The sequence below is a fragment of the Hippocampus comes genome, unplaced genomic scaffold (genome assembly GCF_001891065.2).
Source record: "Hippocampus comes isolate QL1 unplaced genomic scaffold, H_comes_QL1_v1.1 scaffold512, whole genome shotgun sequence".
In the NCBI taxonomy this organism is placed as follows: domain Eukaryota; kingdom Metazoa; phylum Chordata; class Actinopteri; order Syngnathiformes; family Syngnathidae; genus Hippocampus; species Hippocampus comes.
In genome coordinates this window covers 77,232-82,241 of record NW_017805626.1, presented here as the reverse complement: position 1 = coordinate 82,241, position 5,010 = coordinate 77,232, and the positions used below count along the sequence as shown (strand labels likewise).

The window sequence follows — 5,010 nt, the reverse complement described above, 5'->3', positions numbered from 1 at the left end:
AGCTGGCGTATGTTTTACCACTGTAAAACTGCGCCCAATAATACAGTGCGTTTTGTCTATGTGTAAAATACCAAAATAGCACCCGTTAGTGAGACTGCGCCCAACAATACGGTGCGCCGAATGGTTGTGAAAATACGGTAATTCAGCCATGTACAGCACTTTGTATGCAGCGATGGCTTTAAAGTGCTCTATAAATACAGTTGAGTTGAGCTAAGATGATACAATTAGATATACGTATCCAGTGAAACACCCTACCCGACTTTCGGGGCATGCAGGGTTTTGTGTGCTTGTAGCTTTGCAAACATGTTGGTTTAACTTCTTGATGTGCTTATGAGAGAGATGCATGTCATTCACCATTTCAGGTTCAGGCACAATCCAACGAGAACACAAATCTGTGTTTGAAATGGTTAATTAAATAAATCATCTTCTCTTTCTCCTTGACAGTTCTGTTCGACTTCCTCTCCAACCTTGGGCTGCAGAAGTATTATCCGAACAAACTCACTCTTCAATCTCTCTTGGAAGTCAACAAAAGCAGCATCTACGAAAAAGTTGTTCTGTCAGAGGATGAAATACCATTTTATTTCCTCAAAAAATTGTTCCAAATCAATGCTGGATGCAGGTACTGCACTCCGATATTAAGCAGCCATGAAGAACATGAAGACAGTCTTGACCTCCTGGACAGATATTAAGCAGCCATGAAGAACATGAAGACAGTGAAGACAGTATCCTGGACATTTACACGGCATGTGGATCAGCAAACACAGTTCATCCTCTTGACCTGATAGTCGGACTATTTCTTTGTGCTGACAGCTTCTTGCAGCAGGAAATGGCCCTCAAGATGTCTTTATGTCAGTTTTCGGTCCCACTGCTGTTGCCCCATTGCAACAACAACCAGTGTACTCTGTTGCTGTGGGCTCTGAGAGAAATCATGAAAGAGTGGTGTCCACATGATTTGTGTCAAACAAGAGGATTCGTCGAGAACAACATTGTGCAAGCAACTATTCCATTTTTTTCCTTTGTGAGGCTAAAAAACTGCAGTTTGTCTAAATCTCGTTTTTTAAATCACATCCTCAGTTGTGGCCAGCAGAATCACAATATGTTTTTACACAGAGACATGGAAGGAGGGGCACAGCCTCGGAAAATTTCAAATACGTTGGTGGAGGTATTTTGGTTCCTTCCTTGTGGGAGAGCAAATCTTGATGTATTCCCAGAGCCAGTTACATTTGCCAATTTGCGAGGAAACGTTTGTGAGTCACTCACACAATTTACTTTTCTTTATGAAGTATCTAATGCAATCTTTGTGTTCTTGGACAAAATTGAAGACAAGGAGCACCAAATTCTGACAGCTCTTCAAGATGCAAAATCCAAAATCTATTTTGTTGTTAATCGCAAAGAGAATGGGCGGGACGATATGACGTCTGTCAAGAAAACACTGCAAGAACTGGATTTACCAAAGAGCAGTATGACGTCTGTCAAGAAAACACTGCAAGAACTGGATATAGCAAATAGCAAGGTTAAAATCAAAGACTCACGGGTGAACGTGGCAGAGTTTTCTCAGCGACTTTGTGAAGCCATCAAGAACTCACTGTGTGACGTCAAAAGCGCAAGTGTTCTTTCTGTGCGGCCCGGTACCAAATGCCCTGCGGACCGGTACCGGTCCGCGGACCGGCGGTTGGGGACCCCTGGCATAAGCTACCGGCGTTAGCCCGTGGACTAAGTTACGATGGGGGTTTGATTGATCGGATGAAGTGATGATTCAAGTTGCATCAATCACAGTACCCACAGTCCAAACAGTCCAAAACAGAAGGGCAAAAGAAAAATCGGAAGATCAGAGTTTAGTAGAGCTCGGACTGTGAAGCAGCGACATACATCATGCGGCTGTACATCGACCACAGGGTCTTGGAACATACAGGGATTGTACCACAGAAGTCCTCAGTGAATCTCTGTGTACAACTGATGTGCAGAGTAATAGGAGATTTCGAAACACGGCAACACAAGGAAAGTGGGTTGACTACATCTTTAATACCCATTCTCGTGAAAAATTTACTGCTCTGCGTAACAAATTCAAAGAGCAATGCAGAAATAAAGACGCTAAACTCATTGCGGAGATTGGTCAGAATTTGTCCGACAGCTCTTTAGGAGCTGAACATGACAGAAATGTGACTCAACTACGAGGTTTCCATGCAGTCAGACAATAGTGCGCAGAAACACATGACAGCGTCTCACTGTTACCTTTTCTGCTTGTGTGCTCCCTGGCGGCCGTTGGAAAACTCTTTAACAGGCCTCATTGTAAAATAAGCCGCAGGGTTGAAAGCGTGTGACAAAAGTAGCATCTTATAGTCCGGAAATTACGGTACTTCTTTTTTTTTTAAACTTTATTTAAAACTTTGAAAAGCTGGCTACTCATTCGAGTAAGCATTAACAATTGTCCTTCTATGCCATGCAGCAAATCACAAGCAGACAGACACACAGCACATGGTGAAATAATATATCATTGCGGTCTGTTGGACCAAGAGGTGTACAACACAGCAAGCTTCCAATAGTGGCCAAAATGGAGCAAAGAAGTATCTGTGTGTATCCGCTTAGTGTACTGACCATATTGAGCAATCCTGAGAACAGTAATCATTTCCTTCATGGTGGCAAATAAGCCTCAAGCCATGCTAACTGCTTAAATAACCTGAGATTGACACGGCTAGCGTGTTTTAACACTGCAATTAAGTGCTTGGGTGAGTCCACTTTTCCAGAAATCTGTCTGGAACAGTGGAAACTTCTGCGTGACTTCAAAGACGTCAGGCTGTCTGATGACCAACAGAGAGGAGTTTGACAAAATGTGGGCTACCACTACGGCCAACATACTGTTGGGGTCAGAGCGGCCTCCTATTCCCCATACATCATAAAATCTGTCAGTTTATTTTTAACAAGGTGTCTTTTCCAGGGTGTTAACTGTGGTGATGTAAGTCGGTCTGCGAACACAAGCAATTACAATGACAACCCACCAGAAATAAAAGATTAATTTGTCGCTTGTCGTTTTCAACAAAGAGTGTCGCAAAGATGATTGGAAGAAGTCTCCAGTTCAACTCAGAACAGAATAAGAATTGAAAAATGCTCCCACGGACGCCTACACCAAAAGATCGGTGATTGGCTCATTTTGCTGACAATCAAAAAGAGATTCCACCTCAGACAGAGCATCCAATCATCATGCAGAAAAGCTGAGCGTCCCGGGCCAGCCCATAAACTCCCACTGTCCATAGACTCCCAGAGATGCTGAGCGTCCGGTGGGCGTGACAAAACCCGCATTTATCCAATGACTCATCTCGTTTCAATGTATTGGGACAACGGGCTCTGAACTCTCGAGACACCCACCGTCCGCGCTGTCGACACTCAGCGTCCAGACAGTTTAAAGCACATTGAAGCTGCGGGAATATATGAGAAGAGAGTTGCGTCGTCGACAGTAATAGGAAGCTGATTCGGAACAAAAAGTTGAGGGCGTTGAAGTGCATATTTAGTCAATGACATGTACACACAATTGTATGTACACATATATTTGATCACTTATTTTTGGACATTTTAGGGGAAGCTCAGCTTCCCTTGCAGTCTTAGAGCAATCACCTCTGGTCCGGAAGCGCATAAAATCGGAGCGGATTCAATTTTGCACAGCAAAATAGCAGTCGTTGTATAGTGCAGGACCTATACCTAAAGCTTGGAGCAATGATGGGCACAGTACACAGCAAGCATGCAATTAGCATATAATTCAGCTAAGATGCTACAATGAGATATAAGTATCCAGTGAAACACCCCACCCTGCTGTCGGGGCATGCATATTGACATGTTGGTTTAGCTTCTTGATATGCTTATGAGAGACATGCATGTCATTCGCCATTTCAAGTTCAGACACAATCCAACGGGAACACGGATCTGTCTTTGCAATGGTGCTCATGCACTTTGGAATGGGCCCGTTTAAGACCAGAAGCGACCATGTTGACTCCATCATGAAGAAATTTCAACATATGTACAAGGGCAATTTACAATTGTTTGCAGACAATGTCATCGCAACGTCTATTCAGTTTATCCTTGATAAAACGAAGTCCAATCTCCTTGACAGTTCTGTTCGAATTCCTCTCCAACCTGGGGCTGCAGAAGTATCATCCGAACAAATTCACTCTTCAATCTCTATTGGAAGTCAACAAAAGCAGCATCTACGAAAAAGTTGTTCTATCAGAGGATGAAATACCGTTTTATTTCCTCAGAAAACTGTTCCAAATCAATGCTGGATGCAGGTACTGCACTCAGATATTAAGCAGCCATGAAGAACATGAAGACAGTCTTGACATCCTGGACATTTACACGGCATGTGGATCAGCAAACACAGTTCATCCTCTTGATCTGATAGTCGGAGGACTATTTCTTTGTGCTGACATTTCTTGCAGCAGGAAATGGCCCTCAAGATGTCTTTGTGTCAGTTTTCGCTCCCACTGCTGGTACCCCATTGCAACAACAACCTGTGTACTCTGATGCTGTGGGCTCTGAGAGAAATCGTGAAAGAGTGGTGTCCACATGATTTGTGTCAAACAAGAGGATTCGCCGAGAACAACATTGTGCAAGCAACTATTCCATTTTTTTCCTTTGTGAGGCTAAAAAACTGCAGTTTATCTAAATCTCGTTTTTTAAATGACATCCTCAGCTGCGGCCAGCAGAATCACAATATGTTTTTACACAGAGACATGCAAGGAGCGGCACGTCCTCGGAAAATTTCAAATACGTTGGTGGAGGTATGCTGGTTCCTTCCTTGTGGGAGAGCAAATCTTGACATATTCCCAGAGCCAGTTACATTTGCCAATTTGCGAGGAGACATTTGTGAGTCACTCACGCAATTTACATTTCTTTATGAAGTGTCCAATGCAATCTTTGTATTCTTGGACAAAATTGAAGACAAGGAGCACCAAATTCTGACGGCTCTTCAAGATGCAAAATCCAAAATCTATTTTGTTGTTAATCGCAAAGAGAATGGGC

At 43.2% G+C, this 5,010-nt stretch overlaps 2 long non-coding RNA genes across 2 annotated transcripts in view; one reads left to right on the top strand and one right to left on the bottom strand.

Annotated features, from left to right (window-relative positions):
- Window positions 1-581, top strand: part of LOC109522707 (uncharacterized) — a 28,922-nt gene extending 28,341 nt beyond the window's left edge. The window contains exon 3 of the long non-coding RNA XR_002169603.1: window positions 445-581. This is a non-coding gene — a long non-coding RNA (uncharacterized LOC109522707). The remainder of the gene's footprint in view (window positions 1-444) is intronic.
- LOC109522706 (uncharacterized) overlaps window positions 573-5,010 on the bottom strand; it is a 7,532-nt gene continuing 3,094 nt past the window's right edge. The window contains exons 2-3 of the long non-coding RNA XR_002169602.1: window positions 4,330-4,383; window positions 573-671 (exon numbers count right to left, since the gene is read on the bottom strand). This is a non-coding gene — a long non-coding RNA (uncharacterized LOC109522706). The remainder of the gene's footprint in view (window positions 672-4,329; window positions 4,384-5,010) is intronic.